The sequence below is a fragment of the Phyllobates terribilis genome, unplaced genomic scaffold (genome assembly GCF_046119375.1).
Source record: "Phyllobates terribilis strain yellow unplaced genomic scaffold, ASM4611937v1 Scaffold_4__5_contigs__length_816908805, whole genome shotgun sequence".
Classification (NCBI taxonomy): Eukaryota; Metazoa; Chordata; class Amphibia; order Anura; family Dendrobatidae; genus Phyllobates; species Phyllobates terribilis.
In genome coordinates, this window is record NW_027362764.1 from 451144550 (window position 1) to 451170861 (window position 26312).

The following is a 26312-nucleotide window of genomic DNA, read 5'->3' on the forward strand; positions in this document are numbered from 1 at the left end:
CTTCCAGGGTTCTTCCCCATGATATTCCCATGTAATTTGAGCACTGTTGCCATCGATTTCGGCAATATTTTACGCCCTCTGCAGACCTCCGGTCACCGGAAAAATGCTTGAGTTTCCCATAGACTTACATTGGTCTCATTGCTTGGGTCGATCACTCGAGCATTCCAATTTGCTCGACTCGAACAAACGAGTACCCGAGCATTTTAGTGCTCACTCATCACTAATTGGGATGCATTCCCTTTAAGGCTATATTCCCAAAATGAGTATTTGGTGAATTTTTGTTGTTGCAGAATTTCTGTAGCATTTCTGCACCTGCAAGTTAATTTAGGTTATGTGCATTTCTTCTTTCTGTTTTTTGAGTGCATTTTTTCATGTGTTTTTAATATGCTTTTGACACTGCATTTTATGTCTCTTATTGATTTGTTATATTTTAAATTAAGTTGCTTTTTGTTTTTGATGCTTCCTGGTATTTAGCTTTGGCAAAGCGTTATTGATAAGTTTATCTGTGGAATACATGTGATTTTAGTGTGTTTCAACGGCAAAAATGCATTAAAAATGCATGGGGAATACATGTGGAAAATTTTCTACATAAGACTCAGTGCAATTGAAAGAGAAATTGACATTTTATGGATTTTAAAATTGCATCGTAGGTCAGTCTGCATAACAAAAAAAAGCACAGTGGGCATGAGATTTCTATAAGTCCCAACCACTTTGCTGGAACTATTAGATGGTGCATTTTTTGTGCAGTACAAGTATGCAGCATCAAAAAGTCACCAAAAACTTGTGGGAACTTACCATTAAAGAGGTTGGCCACTACTTGATTATTCATGGCCTATTCTTAGGATAGGCCTTTAATATCTGATCATGGGAGTGCAGCACCAGGCACCCCTGCTGATAAGATCTCGAATGCTGACGGAACACAGAAGCTTCATCAAAACTATAGTGTCTGCGGTTGAGTACTACAGAAATACAGCCTATTCATTTGAATACTGTAGGTGTGTTTTTGATGTACCAGCCTGTGGCCACTATAGAAATAATGGAGGTAGTGTGCTCTGGCTGCATCTGAGAACTTCCGGCCACTGCTTGCACTGGTAAAAGCTGATTGTTGGATTCTTACTGATTAGATATTGGTGCTGTAACACACTCTATGCATGACCCCATCACGGAAAGACTGTGACTTCTGGATCAAAATAAGTTCATTTTCTCACAGTATTCGCACATTCAGTAAGGTGGCCCAGCAGCATTTAACACTATTTAGAGCCATACCAAAAAGCTCCGCAATAAAAAATAATATAACCAAAAATATGAACCACTTGGGCCTAGAATAAGGGGACAAAATACCAGAGAAGCAATTGGGGATAACAGTGATAATATGGGTAGTCTGATTCACTGATTCAAGTCCTTAATAAATCCATGGGAAACTATCTCCTATCTGAGGAAGGAGATTAGCACCCTAATAGGTAACAATATTGACGCTTCCATGCAAAGACAGCTATCCCTAAACTAGTCCTAAATATGCCCTACAAACTAATACATCATAGTATTCCACAATGAAAATGTAGATTCAAGAACTTATCTTTGTTTTGTTTCATGCCCCCCAGACCTCGGAGCGACAAAGTGTTTCTCCCCAAAAGATAAGCAAGGTTCATCAGGAGGCCAAATTCGAGAATTGAGCTCAATCACCCATAGTCATCTGTGAAGCAAACAACTGGCAGTGCGCATGTATCTTGAACAGCGCTGTCAACCAAAAAGTTAAAATGTTTTGAGTATCGGAAAATAACAACACTCAAAAAATATTCAGATTTTTTTTCACCACTAAAATAATAAAAGAACTTGCCAAGTTTGATATCGTCATAGCCATACTGACCTGGACAATTATGATTCCGCGTGACTTACCACACAATGTGTGCCATGAAAACAATTCCCAAATAGCAATATCAGAATTGTGTTTTTTTTCCAGTACTTCTTTGCCTCAAACGTACAACTCATCACGAAAACATAAAGTAATTCAAATTTTACAGACGTAACAGTCTAAAATCTCAAAAATAGGTTAGTGAGGCAATGTTTCTGGAAGAAAGCAGCCATATTTTTAGGAATGCTGTGTTTATTTCATTTATGTAAAATAAATTTTAGAACTAAATTTACAAAATATATTCAGCTTTGTTTTTCTTTTTATTTCTTTGATTAACTTCTAAATGAAAATAACATGGTTTTTATTATTTAAAAAACAAATGAGAAATGCTCTGTTATAAAAATACTCTAAAAGCATATTTGTTCTTTAATCTCTTTTGTCTGCATTTTATGATGTATCTAGAATCTAACAACATTTGAAGTTTTCATTTTTTATTTACTTTTATTCGAAATGACAGATCTCTTCTCTTTGAAGAATTTTGCATGCCATAAAGGCTGCAGTAATTAATCAACAAACAAAGGATTGTCCACTCTGTGGTAGAAAAGCTGTTGTCTAAGCATCAAATCTGCTGATGCTGAGTAGAACAAAATCTTAAATCTCAAACTTTAAAGTTAGCTTATAGGAAATAACATAATTCTTATTTCATTGGCAACTTCATTAATACTTTAAAAATGTTGGGTTGATAGATTTTTTTCATTTAATTTACTTGCATATACAGTATGTTGTACTTATTAGAAGATTAAAAAAAAAACTTAGAAGGTGATGTTAGATGTACAGTATACTGTGCCAGTATTTGGATCATCATTATATGGATAAGAGTATTAGGACATGTAAACATTACTCTTTAATGATATTTTATTCTATTCTATTCTATCCTATTCTAAATCTAGTTGGTCCCCCTTTGTAGCTAAAACAGATATCCAAGATTTTTTGGGAATTTTTTCCCATTCAACCAGAAGAAAATTTGTGAAGTTAAACAGAGTTGTTGGAAGAGAGGGATTCTACTTTGTACTTCATGCCAATGTTGTTTAATGGGGCGTAGATAAGGGCTCTATTAGGGCCAGTTCATTTCTTCCACACCAAACTAACCCAACTATAACTTTATTGACCCTGTTTTGCGCACTGGACTCAGACATGCTTGAACAGTAAAGTGCCTACCCCAAAATTGTTCTCACAAGATTGGAAGCATTCAATTGTCCAAAAAGTTTTGGTATGCTGATGCATTGAAAGGAATCTGTCAGCAGGTTTTTTGCTATGTAATCTGACAGCACCATGAGATAGAGACAAAGACCCAGTGTGATATATTACTAGTATACTGTTAGGAATTGTGGGTCTGTGCAAGCACCTGGGAATAGATCTGGTTCATTGTTACGCTACTCCGGTCAAAAAGAGCTGCCATTGCCCTGCTGGCACCAAGAGGCAACACTGTCAGGCATCCCCGGTTATCAGGAAGGGGTCTGTTCACTGTGGAGGAGGAGCTACCAAATGCACAGGGAAACCATCCCAATCTTATGGAGCGTGGCGTTCTGAAGTAGTAGGATGTGTGGGGATGCGGGACTGCGTATCTCTCACGCATTTCACTGCCTGAGGAACATGGAACGCTGTGTTCCCTGGTTACCAGGCAATGCAGGGAGCTACTGTGTCTGGTACAGGGCAGTGGTTGGATTGTGTCCACCCTGCTGTGCAAGTTAGCAGGGAGTGGTTGCCTGGGGGTGATTGGTAGATATTCAACACCTGATCATTTCCTTCAGCATCAGATGGGCTATTTAACCCTACTTCCAGCTCAGGTCTTTGCTGTTTATTGCAGTTCCTATATGTTGTGGTGGTGAGTGGTGCTTGCAGTATTGGTTGCTCTCTTTCAGGGTTGGTCTTAGAGTTTTTTTCCCTTTCTCTTCCTGCTAGACTCTCAGGGTTTCTTGTAGAGGTATCTACCTGTTCTTTACTAGGCTCTGGTCGTGTACCAGATGCCAGCTGCCCCCAACAGCGGGCCTGGAAATGGCTCTGTCAAAGTCCCCCTCCCATTTTCTGGGAGCTGGGTGAAGAGCATCTCAGCCCTTTAAGGCTCGCTTAGCTGGGGAAGCTTGCACCAAGTGCATCTGCGGCTGTGCTCTAGCTGGTTTGTTGCCAATGTTGCTGGGTCTCTCTGCGATTCCACCTAATGTATACTGAATGCAGCAGTTATGATAGTCACAGTGTTCTATGCAGCAGATTGAGGAAGCTCAGCTGTTGATTTATGCAATCCCATCCACACTACAGCTTTCTGTGTAGATATATAGTGACAGAGAGCTGCTAATCAGTACTGGGGGTGAAGCTGGACTATCATGCATGTGCGACATTGTCCTGAAATGATAATGTCTTGCTGATGAAATGCTAATTGTATTCTTAACTTAATATTTTGTTGAACAACCTTTTGAGGGGCAATCACTGTAATAAAACGATTCCTGTAACTGTCAATGAGACTTCTGCACCTCTCGACAGGTATTTTGGCCCACTCCTCATGAGCAAACTGCTCCAGTTGTCTCGTGTTTGAAGGTTGCCTTTTCCAGACGGCATGTTTCAGCTCTTTCCAAAGAAGCTCAATAGGATTTAGGTCAGGGCTCGTAGAAGGCCACTTCAGAATAGTCCAATGTTTTCCTCTTAGCCATTCTTGGGTGTTTTTAGCTGTGTGTTTTGGGTCATTATCCTGTTGCAAGACCCATGACCTGCCACTGAGACCAAGCTTTCTGACACTGGGCAGCACATTTCTCTCTAGAATCCCTTGATAGTCTTGAGATTTCATTGTACCCTGCACAGATTCAAGACACCCTGTGCCAGATGCTGCAAAGCAGCCCAGAGCATAACAGAGCCTCCTCCATGGTTCACAGTAGGGACAGTGTTCTTTTCTTGATATGCTTCATTTTTCCATCTGTGAACATAGAGCTGATGTGCCTTGCCAAAAACTTCCATTTTTGTCTCATCTGTCCATAGGACATTCTCCCAGAAACTTTGTGGCTTGTCAACATGTAGTTTGGCAAATTCCAGTCTGGCTTTTTTATTATTTTTTTTCAACAATGGTGTTCTCCTTGGTCGTCTCCCATGAAGTCCACTTTGGATCAAACAACGATGGATGGTGCGATCTGACACTGATGTTCCTTGAGCTTGAAGTTCAGGCCACGGCCACGTCCAGGGAGTTTGGCTACAGTCCCATGGATCTTAAATTTCAGAATAATATGTGCAACTGTAGTTACAGGAACATCAAGCTGCTTGAAGATGGTCTTATAACTTTTACCATGCTTGTCTATAATTATATTTCTAATCTCTTTCCTTTGTTTCCTCTTGTCCATGTTGAGTGTGGTACACACCATGTCACCAAACAGCACAGTGAGTATCTGTAGCCCTATATACAGGTCCACTGACTTATTCTAAGATTGTAGACACCAATGATGCTAATTAGTGGACACAACTTGATTAAACATGTCCCTTTTGCCACATTATTTTCAGGGGTACCATCATTTCTGTCCAGGCCTATTTCATGAGTTTATTTTTTTTTAAATTTTGTGAAAGCAGGGTTAAAAAGCAATGTATGACTTTCATTTGTTCATTTTCATAGATTTATAATTTATTATTAATTTTGTCAGATTCAAGTTATTTTTGTGACCATTGTGGGTTTTTCTTTCATTAAATGAGGGGTACCACAAATGTTGACCACGTGTGCATATACAGTACAGACCAAAAGTTTGGACACAACTTCTCATTTTAAGATTTTTTTGTATTTTCATGACTATGAAAGTTGTACATTCACACTGAAGGCATCAAAACTAAGAATTAACACATGTGGAATTATATACTTAACAAAAAAGTGTGAAACAACTGAAAATATGTCTTATATTCTAGGTTCTTGAAAGTAGCCACCTTTTGTTTTGATGACTGCTTTGCACGCTCTTGGCATTCTCTTGATGAGCTGTAGTCATGAAAATACATGAAAATACAGTCATCAAAGCAAGAGGTGACTACTTTGAAGAACCTAGAATATAAGACATATTTTCAGTTGTTTCACACTTTTTTGTTAAGTATATAGTTCCACATGTGTTAATTCATAGTTTTGATGCCTTCAGTGTGAATTTACAATTTTCATAGTCATAAAATACAGAAAAATGTTTAAATGAGAATGTGTGTCCAAACTTTTGGTCTGTACTGTATATATATACAGTATATATATATATATTTTTTTTAACAAGCACCATAGTCTTTAGTGCTGGGAGCAAAAAAACTCACAGGAGCTAAAAGAGGGAAGATATGTGGCACTGAGGTTGTTAGCTTCAGTAATATAAACCTGGGAAAAATCATCCAGCACACTAGGTGGTGAGAGGGGTTAATCAGCCATGTTTAGTGCTAGGATAATTGAACAGCTGTAGAGTGGGAGAAGTCGAGAGGATAAATAATCAGCTTTCTAGAGCAGTGTGTGTGGGGTGGGCCTCGAGGTACAAGTTCTGGAGCTGTGGTGTACATGTTAAGGAAAGCTGGACATTGTGTTGATTGTTCCTTGAGCGGGCGGACTCCCCTACTAACAAGGACTGTGCTACACGTAATTGTTTGTTTTCCTGTTAGGCAAGAAAGGCCTGTTTGTTTCACTAACGTTTCCCTGGTTTAATGCAGTACTTTTAATAAAACCAGAGGAAGATTTAAAGAGACGGTGTTCCTTTGTCTACCTCTATATGCATGCAAGTGAGTCAATCTGCCACAGTATGTATATGTATATATATATATGCATATGTATATATATATATATATATATATATATATGTATATTATATATATATATATATATATATATATATATATATATATGTACATATACATATATACTGCTCAAAAAAATAAAGGGAGCACTTAAACAACAGAATATGACTCCAAGAAAATCAAACTTCTGAAACTTCTGTGAATCAAACTGTCCACTTAGGAAGCAACACTGATTGACAATCAATTTCACATGCTGTTGTGCAAATGGAATAGACAATAGATGGAAGTTATTGGCAATTATCTTGACACACTCAATAAAGGAGTGGTTCTGCAGGTGGGGATCACAGACCACATCTCAGTACCAAGGCTGATGTTTTGGTTACTTTTGAATGTTGGTTGTGCTTTCACACTCATGGTAGCATGAGATGGACTCTACAACCCACAGAAGTTGCTCAGGCAGTGCACCTCATCCAGGATGGCACATCAATGCGAGCTTTGGCAAGGTTTGCTGTGTCTGTCAGCGTAGTGTCCAGAGGCTGGAGGCGCTACCAGGAGAGAGGCCAGTACACCAGGAGATGTGGAGGGGGCCATAGGAGGGCAACAACCCAGCAGCAGGACCGCTACTTCTGCCTTTGTGCAAGGAGGAATAGGAGGAGCACTGCCGGAGCACTGCAAAATGACCTCCAGCAGGCCACAAATGTGCATGTGTCTGCTCAAACGGTTAGAAAACAACTCCGTGAGGGTGGTATGAGGGCCCGACGTCCACAGATGGGGGTTGGGCTCACAGCCCAACCCCGTGCAGGACGCTTTCCATTTGCCACAAAACACCAGGATTGGCAAAGTCGCCACAGGCGCCCTGTGCTCTTCACAGATGAAAGCAGGTTCACACTGAGCACATGTGACAGACGTGACAGCGTCTGGAGACAGCGTGGAGAGCGATCTGCTGCCTGCAACATCCTTCAACCGGTTTGGCAGTGGGTCAGTAATGGTGTGGGGTGGCATTTCTTTGGAGGGCTGCACAGCCCTCCATGTGCTTGCCAGAGGTAGACTGACTGCTATTAGGTACCGAGATGAGATCATCAGACCCCTTGTGAGACCATATGCTGGTGTGATTGGCCCTGGGTTCCTCCTAATGCAGGACATTGCCAGACCTTATGTGGCTGGAGTGTGTCAGCAGTTCCTGCAAGATGAAGGCATTGAAGCTATGGACTTGCCCGCCCATTCCCCAAACCTGAATCTGATGGAGCACATCTGGGATATCATGTCTCGCTCCATCCACCAACGTCACATTGCAACACAGACTGTCCAGGAGTTGGCGGATGCTTTTGTCCAGATCTGGGAGGAGATCCCACAGGAGACCATCTGCAATCTCATCAGGAGCATGCCCAGGCATTGTAGGGAGGTCACACAGGCACGTGGAGGCCACACACAATACTGAGCCTCATTTTGACTTGTTTTAAGGACATTATATCAAAGTTGAATCAGCCTGTAGTATGTTTTTCCACTTTAATTTTGGGGGTGACTCCAAATCCAGGCCTCCATTGGTTAATAAATTTGATTTCCATTGATGATTTTTGTGTGATTTTGTTGTAAGCACATTCAACTTTGTACAGAGCAAAGTATTCAATAAAAATATTTCATTCATTCAGATCTAGGATGTGTTATTTGAGTGTTCCCTTAATTTTTTTGAGCAGTGTATATATAGATATATTTATATGTATATATGTTTATTCTTATTTTGCTATATATATTTGTTCTTTTTTGTGATATTTAAATTTTTTTCACAAAATAGAACATTTTTAATATATTTAGTTTCCTAGAAATAAATACCATTCATAATCATACAAATTAACAATGACAAAATTTGATTATTACTGAGCACACGTAATTTATCAATGCTGTCGAGCTGGTATTTTCTTTTAAGAGCTGCATCCTAATCTGAAATCAACCCACTCATTTTCATCCTATAGCACTGTGATATCAAATCAATTGCAATACCATATACTGTACGCTCACTAAAAAGATTATGTATTTATCCCTACTGTGAAAAACAAGCCAAGGTTACCTAAAATACATTTGTTCACAAGAAATATAATTTTAGAAGAAATGTATGTTTCCTTTCCATTTATTATTTAAGCTTGATAGTCCATATGTTTGATTGTACAGAGTAAATGATAAATGTTAGTTGATATTAATACACTTTCACAGTTAATGTGTACATTATGCAGGTAGATATTGGTATGTCTTTCAATAATTCAATCTAAGTTACACTGGAAAATATTACTTATTATTGTAATCTTGTGGTTTCTTTCAATAAGGGATTACATTTATTTTCTTTCATTGTTCTATTTTATTCATTTTTGATGATTTTAAAGTATTAGAAAATAAACTGCTGGATTGTTGGATACTATTACTGATTAGGTACATAGGTATTCAGACTTTTTTTTTTAAATGAATCAATAAAGAGTCTCCACATTGTACTCAGTGTTAAATTTTTCCATCAGCCCAGGAACATCACTGCAATACACTAAAGCACCTTCTTGAGAAAAGCATGGAAGGAATTTATTTTCTCTGCTTCTGTTCCGTGAAAAACAAGTACCGGGTTCTTTTCCTTTAGTAGAGATGTCAAGCTCAAATACACGGAGGGCCAAAATTAAAAGCTTGGACAAAGTCATGGGCCAACCTTGACATTTATTTAAAAAAATGGCTACAATTGAGAAAGTGTTTCCTTATCACTAAATATAATGATTAACTTTTTCATATGGAAACAAACCTAAAGGGGTTGTCCCACAAAGAAAGTAAATTTTAATTAATAGATCTTAAAATAAAATATTGGAACAATATAATATGTTATGTTATAATATGTTATATAAGAGCAGTAAAAGCTCACCTTAAAGATTTTCAATGGGATTGAAAATCAGGACTCATTGCTGGCCATTTTAAAACATTCCATTTTTTCTCTTAATACCATTCCTGTGTGCTTCTGGATGTGTGCTTAGGGTCATTGTCTTGCTGGAGGACCCATGATCTTTGACTCAAACCAAGTTTTCTTATACTGGGTAGGACATTTGGCTCTAAAATCTCTTGATAATTCTCTGATTTCATGATTCCTGTGATACGGTCAAGACCTCCAGTACCGGCTGCAGCAAAGGAACCCAACAGCATTATGGATCATCTAGCATGCTTAAGTGTTGGTAAGGTGTTCTTTTTCTTATAAACTTCATTGCGCCGTCTGTAAACAAACTGTTGCTTTCTTTGCATTGCCAAAATGCTCTATTTGTGTTAAATCTGTCCACAGAACATTTTCCCAGAAGGATTGTGATTTATCAAGTTTTCTTTCCAGCAATAGTTTCTTCATTTGCCTTTGCCCATAAAACTCTGCTTGGTTTATTGTGCATTATATGGTACTTGTTGAAACCATGACCCCAGACTGTTCCAGGTTGGCTTACAGGTCTTTGCATGTTTGACATTGTGTTTTGTCCACCATTCGCACCAACCTTCAAAGACATTTGTTGTCAATTTTCCTCTTTCCCCCAAGTCCATGGAGGTTCTTGACGCTTTCATGCTTAGCAAACTTCTTAATAACTGTGTGCAATGGTGAAACAGCGATACCAAGGTCTTTGGCGATGGCCTTATACCCTATAGAAGTCTTGTGTTTGCTAATAATAGCAGTTCTGATGTCCTCAGACAGCTCCTTTGTCTTCTCCATTGTGACAAAGGAACAGGGCCTAACATGTGGCTTTTTAAAACACTGAAGTCATCATTCATTGGCTAATTCATGTCACATGGGCACCGGCAATAAATCACAAGTGAATCTGTTTTGTAATTTACCACAGGTGAGTCAAAATGTTTTTCCATACTAAATAAATGTATAGGGTGCCAGTACCAGTAACACAGTAAGCTTTAGGCTTTTCTATTTTTCCCTCCTATTCTTTTTTGTTTTATATTATTGTTTATCATTTGCTCTTTTGTATTTTACACGAGTTCTCGATACAAAAAAACTGTTCCACTTGATTCATTTTTTTCAGGAGATATTCCACATTATGTATTTAAACTTCATGGGTGCCAATAACAATGAGCAGGACTGTATGCTTTGGTGACAAACCGCACTCAGCTGCAAAGTTGTTCAAAGCTTTATCAGAGTAGGCAGATCTGTGGCTCTCACCGCTGAACCTACTTCCAGGCATGGTTGTGTGTCAATGGCTGGAAACTGGTGGCGGCTCAGAGGCTTGGCAACATCGCACAAGTATCATGCCTGGCCCATGTGCTAAACCTAGTGGTTGCGCAGTTTCTCAGAACCTAACCGAATCTGCCTGAGTGGCTTTTGAAAATATGACACATATGTGCCCATTTCAGAAAGTCAGGTACAGCTTCCGCCGCCCTTGCTGTGCTTCAGTAGCATTTGCAGCTTCCCACTCTCTGACTGGTGTGCGATGTCACCTCACTTTGGAACTCAACGCTGCATACGTTGGGAAGGATTTGTGAGCAGCAGAGGGCAGTTGTTGAGAAACAGCTTCAATACGCCCTTCTAAATTCTGGTCAGCCTCCACACATAATAGATGATGAGTGGGCATGGATGTCTGACATCTGTGCTGTCCTCCAAAATTTGAGGACTACACCAAGATGGTGAGCGGCGATGACGCCATAGTTAGCGTCACCATTAGCGATGAGCGAGCACTAAAGTGCTCGGATACTCGTTGCTCGGGTCGAGAAAATTGGAATGCTTGAGTTCTCGGTCCGAGTAATGAGCCCAATGTAAGTCTATGGGAAACTCGAACATTTTTCCGGCGGTTCCCCCTCTGGGGGTCTTCAGAGGGCCTAAAAATTGCACAAATCGACGGGAACAGTGCTCAAATGACATGGAAACAGCATGGGGAAGACCCCTGGAAGCATTTCTCACTCTTAGGTCACTGCTGTCAACAACATTGTCAGAGGTATTATGCCACTTTTACGGACTTACAATAAAACATGCAAAAATGAAACCAAAATGGATTTTCCTGGGAAATATGTTAAAGAACATCCTTTCCAGGCACAAACAGCAAAGCCACACAAAGCAGAATTAAAATTCCCCCAAAAATTCAAGAAAAAACACAGCAAAAGAGGGCAGCAGTGTTTACCTGCCCAAATCTTCAAAATCAAATGCACTACCCGGGTGCAGCAAACCCCCATAAAGATGGCGGCTACACAGGTGCAAAATACTGATGAGACAACCACTCACAACCTACCATTTCATGGAGGGGGTGACTGCTTAGTATTTGAATTGCACACAAAAAGGCTTGTATAGGGTGCTGTTCACACTAGGGTAGTGCACAGTATCCGGCTTAAAGCCTATTAGTTACTCCAATACTATTAGACGGGAATTGTAAACTGGGTTGTCTTTTCCCATGGGGTGCACTTGGATAGTACCGGGCAGCCCGCCTAGTCTAATAATATTGCCGTAACTAATAGGCTGTAAGCCGGACACTATGCACTACCTTAGTGTGAACAGCACCCTATACAAGCCTTTTTGTGTGCCATTCAAATACTGCAGTCACCCCCTCCATGAAATGGTAAGTTGTGAGTGGTTGTCTCATCAGTATTTTGAACCTGTGTAGCTGCCATTCTTATGGGGTTTGCTGCACCCTGGTAGTGCATTTGGTTTTGAAGATCTTGGCAGGTAAACACTGCTGCCCTTTTTTGCTGTGTTTTTTTTAACATCCTTTCCAGGGTAATGACTTGTATATAACGCAAAATAAATAACCAAAAACCAAAATGCTCCTCCACACCTTGGTCTATGTTCACACTTAGCGATTTTGATGTGTTTTTGCACTTTTGCATTGCTTTCAACCAAGACTAATATATTCACCGGGAAATGTCATTTTAACATTTTACAACCTTATCTGGCCATGTGGTGTGTGACACATCATCAGACACATCCTGTTTCATTTATGATGGAGGGACTCCGAAAGTCACAAACCTATTTTTATAGAGCCATCAGGCGGCCCTTCCTATTCTTAAAGAGCTAGCAGTCGGCCCTCGCTTTTGTTAGAGATCCATCAGCCGGCTATGCTTTGTTGTTCCCATTATTAACGAGTGCGTCTCCTATACTGTTATTGTGTATGCAGTGAAGCAATGGCTGGCAAAAAATTGGAGGCACTCCAATGTCCCTTGCAAGAGACATAGAGGTCAGAGAGCCTGCTAAAAACAATGTTCTCATTATTAGGAAGTGGGTCTCCCATGGTGTTTGCCTATGTAGTGAAGCAACGTCTGCCAAAAATTTGGAGGAACTCCAATGCCCCTTGCAAGAGACATAGAGGTCAGAGAGCCTCCAAAAAACAATGTTCCCATTATTAGGAAGTGGGTCTCCCATTGTGTTTGCCTATGCAGTGAAGCCACATCTGCCAAAAATTTGGAGGAACTTTAATGCCCCTTGCAAGAGACGTAAAGGTCAGAGAGCCTCCTAAAAACAATGTTCCCATTATTAGGAAGTGGGTCTCCCATAGTGTTTGCCTATGCAGTGAAGCAAGGGCTGCCAAAAATTTTTAGGAACTCTAATGCTCCTTGCAAGAGACATAGATGTCAGACAGCCTCCTAAAAACAATGTTCCCATTATTAGGAAGTGGGTCTCCCATAGTGTTTGCCTATGCAGTGAAGCAAGGGCTGCCAAAAATTTTGAGGAACTCCAATGCCCCTTGCAAGAGACGTAGAGGTCAGAGAGCCTCCTAAAAACAATTTTCCCATTATTAGGAAGTGGGTCTTCCATAATTTTTGCCTACGCAGTGTAGCAAGGGCTGTCAAAAATTTGGAGGAACTCCAATGCCCCTTGCAAGAGATGTAGATATGTTGATATGGTACATATGGTGATGATATGGTGGTTGAGGATGAGGATGCGGAGAAGGAGGAGGACAAGAGCAAATAGACAAAATCAGGAAGCATATACCCATATCTGGGTGTGAAGACAAAGGTGCATGGGAATAGAGTTAGACTTCTCCAAAAAAATACACTGTATTTGAGTTTATTATGTTACGCTGCTATCATTCGGTGGTGTTGAGAAGTCTGGCCCAATCCAGCCTTTGTTCAGCCTGTCAGCATTTTCAGTTAACAGGCGAATGCGCCTATCTGTTGTAATTCCACCAGCGGCACTAAAAACCCGCTCTGCCAAAACGCTAGGGCAGGGCAGGCCAGGACCTCCAAGGCGTAGAGAGCCAGATCATGCCACATGTCCAGCTTGGATACCCAATAATTATAAGGCACAGAGGAATCACGGAGGATGTTGGTACGGTCAGCAAGGTACTCCCTCACCATCTTCCGAAACTTTGCACTCCTCGTGAGAGTACCCCGCACCTCAGGGCCAGTGCGATGGGATGGTCTGAGAAAACCGTCCCAGAATTTTGACAGTGTTCCCCTGCCTCTGCTGGATTGCATTTGTGGTTCTCTCGCCTGTACTCCTTGATTTTCCAACGAACTGTGACCTCTGCCATCTGCATTTTCAGATGGGAATTTTTTCACTAATTCTGTAACAAGGGCATTCTCGTACTTCCAGATTTTATTAGGCCTGTCCAGCAAAGGAATGAGAGACATAAAGTTCTCCCTGTAGCGTGGATCTAAAAGCGTCACCAACCATTAATGGACAACATGAGAGTCACGGGAAAGGCAGCGTAACATAAACTCAGCCATGCGTGCCAGACAGCAACGAGGCAAGACTTCCGTGTCCTCAACAGGAGGACGACAGATCATGCTCTCCTCCTCCTCGTCCTCCTCCTCCCTGTCCTCACGCCATCCACGCTGAACAGACGGTAAGAGAATGGTGCAGGTAGTACCATCTATAGCACAGGAAACTAGCTCCTGTTCTTCCTCCTCCTCCTCTTCCTCATTGTCACCAAATCCATGTTGGGATGAGATAAGGCTGGGCTGTGTGTAATCACCCTTTATGGTTCCTTGCTCCATCTCATCATGCTCCGCCTGCAATGCATCCTCTTTAATTAAGAGTAGAGAGCTTTTCAAAAGACAGGGAAGCGGGATGGTGATGCTAATTATGGCGTCATCACTGCTCACCATCTTGGTGGAGTCCTCAAAGTTTTGGAGGATGGTACAGATGTCAGACATCCAGGTCCACTCCTGAGGTTTTTTGTGTGGAGTCTGACTTGAATACCGATGGCCTTGTTGATGCTGGTAGTCAACAACTGCTCTCTTCTGCTCACAAATCCATCCCAACATCTGCAATGTAGAGTTTCTATGCGTGGGGGCATCACACCCCAGTCGGTGAGCCAGAAGCTGCAAACACTGCTGAAGCATGGCAAGAGCGGCGGAAGCTGCAGCTGACTTTCTTAAATGGGCACACAGGCGGCGTACTTTGACAAGCAGATCTGACAGATCTGGGTAGGTTTTGAGAAACCGCTGAACCACGAGATTAAGCACATGAGCCAGGCATGGTACATTTGTGAGCATGCCTAACTTCAGAGCCGCCACCAGGTTCCGGCCATTGTCACTCATGACCATGCCTGGCTGTAGGTCCAGCGGTGTCAGCAACAGATCTGCCTGCTCTTTCAGAGGTGTCCACAACTCTTCAGCATTGTGTGATTTGTCACCTAAGTATATTAGCTTCAGCACAGCCTGTTGCCACTTGGCAGAGGCAGTGCTGCAGTGTTTCCAACTTGCGACTGATGTGGTAATTTGGAATATGGATGCTGAAGAGGAGGAGGTGGAGGAGGTGCAGGAGCTGTAGAATGTGGGGGCAACCCTGATTGACCCAGGGCTCGGTATCCTCGGCTTCGGAAGGACGTGTTCCGTCCCAATGTCCCACTGGGTCCCGGCTTCCACTATGTTAACCCAGTATGCTGTCAGCGACATATACCGTCCCTGCCCACAAGCACTTGTCCACATGTCCGTGGTTAGGTAGACTTTCCCATTAACTGCGTTGTTGAGGGCACGGCTAATGTTGTCGGACACGTGTTTGTGTAATGCGGGGATGGCACACCAGGAGAAATAGTGGCGTCTGGGTACCGAGTACAGAGTGATGGCTGCTGCCATGAGGTTGAAGAAATCTTCCGTCTCCACGAGCTAAAAAGGCAACATTTGGGGCGCAAGCATTCGCAAAATGTGTGAATTTAGTAGTGTGGCCTGTGGGCATTAGCTGTGTATTTGCGCTTGTGTTCAAAGGACTGCGGTAGGGACAGCTGAACGCTGCGCTGGGACAAGGACGTGGACGTTGTTGCTGATGGTGCTAGTTGAGAGTATTCAAGGACAGGTGCAGGGCCGGAGGCATCTTGGCATGCACCATTGACAGGGGATTGGCATGCACGCACAACAGCGGAAGAAGCAGTGTTGTCACACGCAGACACTGTTGCTGGACCCAGGGGTTCGGCCCACTTAGTCAGATGCTTAGCTGCCATGTGCCTGATCATGCTGGTGGTGCTCAGGCTGCTAGCTTTGCTACCCCTGCTGATGCTGGGCTGGCAGGTGGTGCAAATGGCCCTTTTGGGGTTATCTGCAGAGTCTTTAAAAAACAACCAGACTCGGGAAGACCTAACAGTTGTACTGGCAAATTTTGTCGTGTAGCCTTCTGTCTGTGGCTACCACACTGATTGTCCTTGCCTGTTGTGTTGCTATGCCTTCCTCCCCCTTTGTGCTGCTGTCCTCGCTCTGCATGTCACCTTGTCAGTTTGCGTCAGTGATTTCATCGTCCACCACCTCGTCTTCCACCCTGTTCCTCCTCCTGACTTTCTGGCAATTGTGTCTCATCATCATCCACCTCTTGTGACACAAGGAGGATCAGGGTGAGGAATATGCAGTCCAGACTCACGGCGACTGAGACTTGACCGTGTGGAAGACAGGGTGGTGCTGGTGGTGGCTAAGTGACTGGAAGCATTGGAAGCATTATCTGCTATCCAACCATTAACCTTTTCACACTGCTCTGTGTTCAATAGTGGTGTTCTGTGGTCCATTATTAATTGGGACAGGAAGGATGAGCGAGAAGAAGTTTTGCTCTTTTGTTGTGGCACAATTTAAGCTTGCCCACAGCCTCGGCCTCATCTTCTGCATGCACCATCATCACCATCACATCCACTTCCCCGTCCCTTGCCACTTACCTTGCCCATTTTAAATGGAGGACAATAATTTCCACGTTCACTACAAATGGCTCGATTTGAACCTCAGTGATATGTGATACATGTGATGGAAATCCACAGTTTAAATAGCTGGCCGGTAGGTTACTATTTTTCACAGTGACCTGGTGTCAATAACTTCACTAACACATTGCAAAAAAATTTAATTGGAGGCCAGAAATGCCTGAATTTGAAGCATACTTATATGTGATACGTGTGACAGAATTCCTGTTTTAAATAGCTAGCCTGTATGTTACTATTTTTTACAGCTACCTGGTGTCAATAACGTCACTAACACACTGCAACAAATTTAAATGGAGGCCAGAAATGCCCGAACTTGGAGCACACTTAAATGTGATACGTGTTGCTACTTTTCACAGGGACCTCGAGTTAATAACTTCACTGACACACTGCAACAAAATTTAAATGGAGGCCAATATTTTCCACGTTCACTACAAATTTCTGGATTTTTATCGCTGTAACATGGAAAGAATCTGGCTGTATTCTGCTGTGGCAACAAGCAAATGGAGGAGAAAAATAGTGTTCTCTTGATTGCTTTTTAACCAAATAATCAGGATTAAGATAAAAAAAAATAATTATCCCTGGCCCCTGATACCTGGGGCTATTTGTAGAAGTACCTGTAACAGAAGCAGCAGACAGAAATCAAATGGAGCCTCTTGTGCTGTATGCACTGCAGTCTGCCACATACACTGCCTGCCTGTCTAGCTCTGATATGTATTTATATATATATATATACTGTATATGTATATATACTGTATATATATATATGTTGTGGAATACCTAGGCTAACAGGATGTTCAATGGACCGTCTTGCTATATGCACTGCAGTCTGCCACATACACGGCCTGCCTGCCTAATTCCTGCTTTCACCACTGATTATATGCAGCTGGATTAGTCCTCAGAAGGACTGTTAGTTCGGATGAATATTATACTGTAGATATATGTTGTGGAATACCTATACTAACTCTAAACAAGCAAATCTCTCCCTGATGCAGCAGCACCTCTCCCTACTCTGCCAGATTCCGGGGTAGACTGTGACAAGCACGGCAGTGCGCGGTCTTATATACACTGTGCAGCCAGCCAATCACTGTAATGCCACAACCAACATGGCTACGGCATTAGAGTGTGTGGCAGGCAATCCCTGCATGTTCATTGGCTCTCTAAAGAGCGCCAAATATGCAGAGAGGGGACCCGAGCTCCCCCCCAAGAAACCAGGAAATACTTAGTTCTTTTAGAGACTCCTCCCCTTATGCTGTAGGTCTTCGTTCAGACTAGCTGAGGACAAAGGCGGGTCTGTTCGCTAGGAACAGGCCGCCCGCTTCATCTTAGGGATTCAGCTTGGTCTTACTGTAGGGACAGCTTCCCCCTATCTTTCCTTAGTACTTGTTGCAGATCATAACAGTAAGTCCAGCCCAAAAAACTAAAAGGAAAGAAATTCGGGGATCAGTATGGTTTCTGTCCAGGATTTGGCTCAATGCTTGCAGGGATTGTCTCTGGAGGTGGCCGAGCTACAGCAACACGTGAGTAGCTGTTCTGGAGCGCATTTTGTGGAACCCAAAGTAGGACTGCCTGATGTTTTTTATGGTAAGCAGCTAGATTTTTTTTCCTTTAAAAATGATTGTTTGTTATATTTTCGTTTGAAACCAATGTCCTCTGGGAATGAATCACAGCGCATTGGTTTTATTATGTCACTTTTGCGCAATGAACCACAGGGGTGGGCCTTTTCTCTCCAACCTAATGATCCATGCTTAAGGTCTGTAGAAGATTTTTTTCTGCTATGGGTCTATTATATAACGATCCTGATCGAATCTCATCTGCTGAGGCAGAACTCAGGTGTTTGAATCAGGGATCAGTTGATGTTGAAAATTATTGCACACACTTCAGAAGATGAGCTTCAGAAGTCTTATGGAATGATCCTGCTCTGAAATGTTTATTTCTTGCTAGTCTGAGTGAAAGGGTTAAGGATCTGTTAATTGCATTCCCTGCACCTCAGACTCTGCAGGATGCCATGCAATTAGCTGTTCGTGTGGACAGGAGGCTGAGGTTTAGGCTGAATGAGGTAAAGACTCCTGTAATGTCTGGTCCTAGTCCCCAAAAAATCTTCTCAGACGGCGGAGAACCGATGGAGGTTGGGGCGATGTAACTCCGCTCTCAGGAAAGAGACCAGAGGTTCGCTGAGGGATTGTATCTTTATTGTGGTAAAGATGACCATTTGATTAAGTATTGTGAGCTTCGTTTAAGTAAAGAAAAAAAAAGGCCTGTTATGCCCTTATTGCTTGTTTACGCTCTGCAGGAGTATTTCTTTCTGGGAGTAATATTTTGCTGGGAGATTTGATTGAATTTCAGGTATTTGTGGATTGTGGTTCAACACATAATGTGATTGATAAAGGGTTTTTGGAAAAACTTAACTTGAAATCCAAACCTTTGTCATCACCTATTTCTGTGATTGCAAATGATAACACTCCCTTGAAATGTATTACTCACAAGGTTGCTGCATTTCCCCTCACTATCAATGGAGTTCACCAAGAAATTTTGGACTTGGTTGTATTAGATAATTTACCCTCTCCAGTTGTTCTAGGATTGCCTTGGTTAAAACTGCACAATCCTTTACTGGACTGGTCTACTAATGTGATTAAGTCTTGGATTCCGAAGTGCTATGATAAATGTTGTAATGGTCGCATTGCTGTTGTGGAAAAAGGGGAATTACCGGTACCTATTTAAGAATTTTGGAGGATTTTTTCGGAGGAGGAGTCACAAGTTTTACCTCCTCATAGGGATTATGATTGCGCCATTGAGTTTGTTCCGGGAGCTACTCTTTCTTCTCTTTCTTTGTTAAAAAAAAGGATGGGGGTTTACGTCCATGTCTGGATTTTTGGGAAATTAAGATTACTGTACGCAATTCCTACCCATTGCCGTTAATTCCTGACTTGTTTAACCAGTTAGTGGGGGCCAAGTGGTTCTCTAAAATTGATCTTCGCGGGGCATACACTTTGTTACGAGTTAAGGAGGGTGATGAATGGAAAACTGCCTTTAACATTCCGGTAGGTTATCTTGAGAATCTGGTGATGCCTTTTGGTCTTACCAATGCACCTGCTTTTTTTCAGAACCTTATTAATGACATCCTGAGACCTTTGATTGGTAAGAATGTGGCTGTGTATTTGGATGACATTTTGATTTATTCACCAGATCTAGAGTCCCATTGGCAGAATGTATGTTAAGTTTTGCAGTTACTGAGTGATAATTCACTCTTTGCTGAGCTGGAGAAATGTGAGTTCGCTGTACAGAAAATTAGTTTTTTGGGCTACATTGTCTCCAGCGAGGGCTTTGAGATGGACCCTGTGAAGGTTCAGGCTGTGCAGGAATGGACTAGGACTATTGGTTTGAAATCTATACAGAGATTTTTGGGTTTTGCCAATTATTACAGGAAATTCATTAAGAATTTTTCTGTAATTGTTAAACCTCTAAACGATCTCACCAGGAAAGGTGCAAATACAGTCCAGTGGACTACTGAGGCCATTGAAGCATTTTAGTATCTCAAAGAGAGGTTCAGTTCGGCCCCTATCCTTATGCAGCCTGACAAGACCAAGCCTTTTTTGGTTGAGGTCGATGCTTCATCGGTGTGGGTTGGAGCAATTTTGTCTCAGGAGAACAGGGATGGAGTACATCCTTGTGCCTTCTTTTCGAAAAATTTTTTGCAAACCAAACTGAATTATGATGTTGGAAATCGGGAGTTGCTGGCTATTAAACTCGCGTTTGAACATTGGCGTCATTTTTTGGAAGGCGCTAGATTTCCTATTCAGGTTTTCACAGATCATAAGAATTTGATCTATCTGGATGCTGCCAAGCGCTTGAATGCCCGTCAAGCTAGGTTGGCACTTTTCTTTTCTCGGTTTCATTTTTCTGTTACCTATCCCTGGTACTAAGAATGTTAAAGCCAATGCTTTATCTCGCAGCTTCTCTCCTACCGTCGGTGCCAAGGAGGAGGAGAGAATTTTACAGAAAGGAGTTGTGGTGGCTGCATTGGACTCCATTTTGTAGGATGGGATTCTGAAAGCTCAAGATGATGCGTCATCTAACACTCCCCATGGGAGGTTGTTCGTGCCCTTAACCTTTAGGAGAGATTTGTTTGTGGAGTGTCATGAGTCTCGGTTGGCAGGTCATCCAGGAATTTCTGAGACTAAGAAACTTATCAGTCACAGTTTTTGGTGGCCTGGATGGCAGAAAGAAGTCATCAAGTGGGTGCGTCAATGTACTGTGTGTGCTAGGTCAAAGGCTTTACATACACTTGCTGCGGGGTTGCTTTGCCCTCTGGAGGTTCCTAGTGCGCCTTGGACGCATCTCACAGTGGATTTTATTACTGATCTTCCTGAGTTCGAGGGTTTTACCGTCATCTGGGTGGTCGTGGACCGTTTTAGTAAGATGTGTCATTTGGTTCCATTCATTAAGTTGCCCTGCGCCAAGACACTCGCTAAGGCGTTTGTTAAGGAGATTGTTAGGCTTCACGGCGTTCCACCGGATATTGTTTCTGATAGAGGACCTCAGTTTGTGGCTCGCTTTTGGCATGCTTTTTGTGACAGGTTGGGAGTCCATTTGTCATTTTCATCTGGGTATCATCCTGAGTCTAATGGACAGACTGAAAGAAAGAACCAGGATGTAGAACTGTTTTTGCGTTGTTTTGTGGCGGACAATCAAGAGGTGTGGTCTGAGTTTCTGCCTCTCGCGGAATTTGCTCTTACAATCATACATCCTCCTCTGCTGGGTGTTCTCCTGTTTTTTGTTGTACTGGGAGACTTCCGTCTTTTGGTTCGTTCTCCTAATTGGGGTCGGCGGTGCCGGAGGAGAAGAATTTTTCCGGTGATTTGGAGAGAGTTTGGACTAATGTACGTTGCAACCTTCAATAGGCTAACGAGAAGTCCAAGAAGTATTTTAACAGGAAACGTAAGGAGGTTTTGCTTACTGTGGGTGACATGGTTTTGTTGTTCTCATAGAACCTGCAGGTGAGGATTCCCTCTAAAAAACTGGATCCTAAGTTTTTGGGTTCAAAGTGCTTCAGGTTGTTAACCCATCTGCTGTTAGGTTGGATGTCCCTACTTCCTGGAAGATTAATTCTGTGTTTCTTGTTTCCTTGCTGAAAAAGGCTGATGTGTCAGATAGGGATGCCACTGTCACAGTTCCTCCTGTGGTGGAAGACGGCGAATATGAAATTTCTTGTATCTTGAATTCTAGATGGCATAGAGGGAGATTACAGTATGTTGTCTCCTGGAAGGGTTTCGGTCCCGAAGACAACTCCTGGGAAATGACGGATGATGTCTCTGCTCCTAGGCTTGCTAAAGCTTTCCACAAGAGGTTTCCGGATAGGCCTGGGCCTGGAGGATCCGGAGAATCCTCATAGAAGAGGGAGTACTGTTAGAACCCTCCTGCTTGTTTTTTTTCCATCTTCTGTTTTGCGGTCACGTGACCATCTGCCTTTATATTCCAGCTCCGCCCTTTTGGCTTTGCTGGACTTCAGTGTTTAACTGTTTCTCTAGCCAGTTGCTTCGGTGCCTTTCTCTGTCAGTTTGCTTGGTGCTTCTGGGACCTCTGTTACCTTTTTGTCAGTTTGTCTTTTTGTATTCTGCAACAAGTTCTCTGTTTAGGAGGTGTCCCATTTTTGTCCCAGTCCTTAGTTCTTTTAGGGACCCCTCCCCTTATGCTATAGGTCATCATTCAGACTAGCCGAGGACAAAGGCGGGTCTGTTCGCTAGGAACAGGCAGCCTGCTACATCATAGGGATTCAGCTTAATCTTACTGTAGGGACAGCTTTCCCCTATCTTTCCTTAGTACTTGTTGCAGATCATAACAATCACTAGTCACCATCCCACTTCTCTGTCTACTGAAACGCTCGCTGCTCACAATTAAAGAGGAGGCATTGCAAGCGGACCACAATGAGATGGAGCAAGGTACTATACAGGGTGATGCTGCACAGCCCAGCCTCATCTCATCTCCACGCGGATTGGGTAATAATGAGGAGGAGAAGTAGGAACAGGAGCTAGTTTACTGCGCTAAAGAAGGTACTACCCACACCACATTCATACCGACTGTTCAGCATGGATGGTCTGAGGAGAGGGAGAGCGAGGAGGAGGACTAGGAGGAAGGTGAGGAGGAGACCATGGACAGTCATCCTCTTGGTCAGGACAGGGAAGTCTTGGCATTTGGCAGTCTTGCACACATGGCTGACTTTATGTTCCGCTGCCTATCCCAAGACCCTCGCGTTGTACGCATTTTGGGCGACAGTAATTACTGATTGGTCACACTTATTAATAATAATAATAATAATAATAATAATATTAATAATCATTTTTATTTATATAGCACCAACATATTTCGCAGCACTTTACAGTTAAGTAGGGAGCCCCATGTACAGACAATAAAAACAATACAATGTATCACATTTCAACATTACAGGAAGAGTGAGGGCCCTGCTCACAAACTTACAAACTACATAGAAATAGGGGGACACAATAGTTAGAACATGGTCATCAGGCAGTACCTCTCTAAGTGCAGTTACCGTGTGCTAGTGGGTGCATGGAGGATGTATAGACAGAAGAATAGGCAGGAGCAGATTAAGATTAACATTTAGGAGGGAACAAAGGAGAGTTGGGTTAGTGAGTTGAGTTGATAGGTTTGTCTAAACAGGTGTGTTTTTAAAGCACATTTAAAAACATGGGGGCTAGATATTAGTTGCATTATTTTGGGTAGTGCATTCCAGAAAACTGGTGCGGCACGAGAGATGTCTTGGAGATGGAGGTGTGAGATTCGGATTAAGCAGGATGTTAGTCTTAGATCAGTTGCAGAACAGAGGGCACTGGAAGAGTAATAGACAGAAATGACAGATGAGATATAGGGCGGTGCAGAACTGTGGATAGCTTTGTGGGTGAGAGAGATGAGTTTGTATTGTATTTTGTAGTGAATGGGTAACCAGTGCAGTGACTGACACATAGTGATGAGCAAGCGTGCAGTGTTAACACTTTCGGCGAGCACTCTCGGGTGCTTGCCGAGTATTTGTGGCGTGCTGCGCATCTATGTTAGTGTCACCGCGGTTGCATGTGTCACGGATGTTACACACCTCTGACACATGCAGGGATTGCCTGTTTGTTAGGCAACCCTGGCATGGGTCACAGGTGTCTAACAGCCTTTACACAAGCCACCGCGGCGACACTAACATAGATGCCGAGCATGCCGCAAATACTCGGCGAGCACCCGAGCGTTCTCGCTGAAAGAGTTAACTATACACACTCGCTCATCACTACTGGCACAGGGTAGAGGTATCGGTGAAGAGGCCTGATAGAAATGGATTGGAGATGAGAGAGTTTGTTTAGAGGGAGACCAATCACAAGAGAGTTGCATTAGTCTAGACTAGAGTGAATAAGAGTGACAGTAAGAGTTTTTGCAGTATCAAAGGTGAGAAAAGGTCGGTGTCTGAAGATATTTTTAAGGTTAAGGTGACATGAGCTAGTGAGTGATTGTCTATGGTGAATAAAGGAACGTTGAGTATCAAGTATGACTCCAAGATAACGGGTGTGCTGCTTGTCAGTTATGGTGGCCCCACGTAAGGAAATTGCAAACACAAGGAGTTCAGGTTTGGAGAGATTCAGTTTCAGATAGAGAGAGGACATGATGTTAGAGACAGCAGAAAGACAAGCACTGGTATTTTGTATTACAGTGGGGGTGATGTCAGGTGAAGAGTTGTATAGTTGGGTGTCATCAGCATACAGATGATGCTGGAAACCAAATCTGCTGATTGTTTATCCAATAGAGACATTATACAAAGAGAAGAAGAAGGGGCCTAGGACTGAGCCTTGATGAACCCCGATAGTAAGAGGAAGGTTAGAGGAAGAAGAGCCGGCAAAAGATACCGTGAAGGTCAAATGCGGTAGAGAGATCCAGGAGAAACAGCAGGGAGTAGTGACCATTGGATTTAGCTGTAGTAGATAATTAATGACTTTAGTGATTGCAGTTTCAGTAGAGTGTGAAGAGCAGACACCAGATTGTAAAGGGTCGAGAAGAGTTGTATCTGAGAGATAGCAGATGAGATGGGAGTGACCTAAGCATTCCAGGAGTTTAGAGATGAAAGGAAGATTAGAGACGGGTCTGTAGTTAGCAGTGCAGTTTTGGACAAGGGATGGCTTTTTAAGTAAAGGGGTTCTGATTGCTTGTTTTAATGAAGAGGGAAAGATACCCAAAAAAAGAGAGAGGTTAAATATTTTAGTTAGGTAGGCATTGACAGCTGGGGAAAGGAACTGAAAGGGATGTGAGGGAATAGGGTGACTGTTTCAGGTTGCAGGGCGAGAAGACGTAAGGAGTCTGGTCTCTTCTTTTTCTGTGACAGGCTCGAAGTTGGAAAATGAACTTGAGGTGCGGGAGGGAAGGTGATCCAGACTCTGAGGAAATTGTGCAAAAATGATTTGACGCAAACGTTTGTTTTTTTTGTAGGAAATAAGTGCCAGATCGTCAGCACTTAGATTGGTGATAGGATTCTGTACTTTAGGGATCAGTAGGGAGTGGAACGTTTCAAAGAGTCATTTAGGATTGTTGGCTAGAGATTAGTGTTGAGCGAGCAGTAAAATGCTCGGGTGCTCGAAAGCTCGGGCCGAGCTCACCGTGATACTCGACCCGAGCAACGAGCCCAATGTTAGTCTATGGGAGACCCAAGCATTTTTGCGGCTGCACCCCCGGCAGTCTGTAGATAGCATAAAAAGTGCCCAAAATGATAGTGACAGTGCTCAAATGACATGGGGACAGCATGGGGATCGCTCCAGGAAGCATTTCTGACCCCCAGGTCACTGCTGTCAACAACGTGGTCAGAGGTATTAAGCCACATTTATGGGAAAACAATAAAACGTTCAAAAACGAAACTGAAATTGCTTTCCTGTGAAATATGTTAAGGAACATCCTTTCCAGGGTAAAGACTTGTGTATAAGGTAAAATAAATAACCAAAAACAAAAATACTCCTCCCCACCTTGGGCTATGTTCACAAGTAGCATTTTTTATGCGTTTTTGCACTTTTGTATTGCTTTCAACCGTGACAAATGCATTCACCGGGAAATGTCATTTTAACATTTTACAACCTTATCTGGCCATGTGCTGTGTGACACATGCATACAGTGCTGAAAAAACATGGGAACAGCATGGGGAAGACCCCTGGAAGCATCTCTGACACACTGGTCACTGCCTAAAAGTGTGCCCATCAGAAGTGATCCTTGCCGCATCAGAAGTTGCAGACTTGCAACTATCCCCGTGCAAGTCCTTGTCCCAGGGCAGTGTTCAATTGTACCTCCCCCATTCCTTGCAATGCAAGCGCAAGTATTCAGCCTGCAACCCACCCACCCCAGGCTTCAATACCATACTGTTTGCTTGCTTGCACTTGAAATTGGGCCTTTTAGGCATGTGGAGGTGGAATCTGGCCACCACGTCATGGCTGCATCGGCAGCCTGGTATCCATACTCGGTCCCGAGCCGCCCCGCGGCCAGCTGCCCACACACGGTCCCCAGCCGCCCCTATTTGTCCCGGTAACCTTCCCCACACTTTTCTTAGCCTG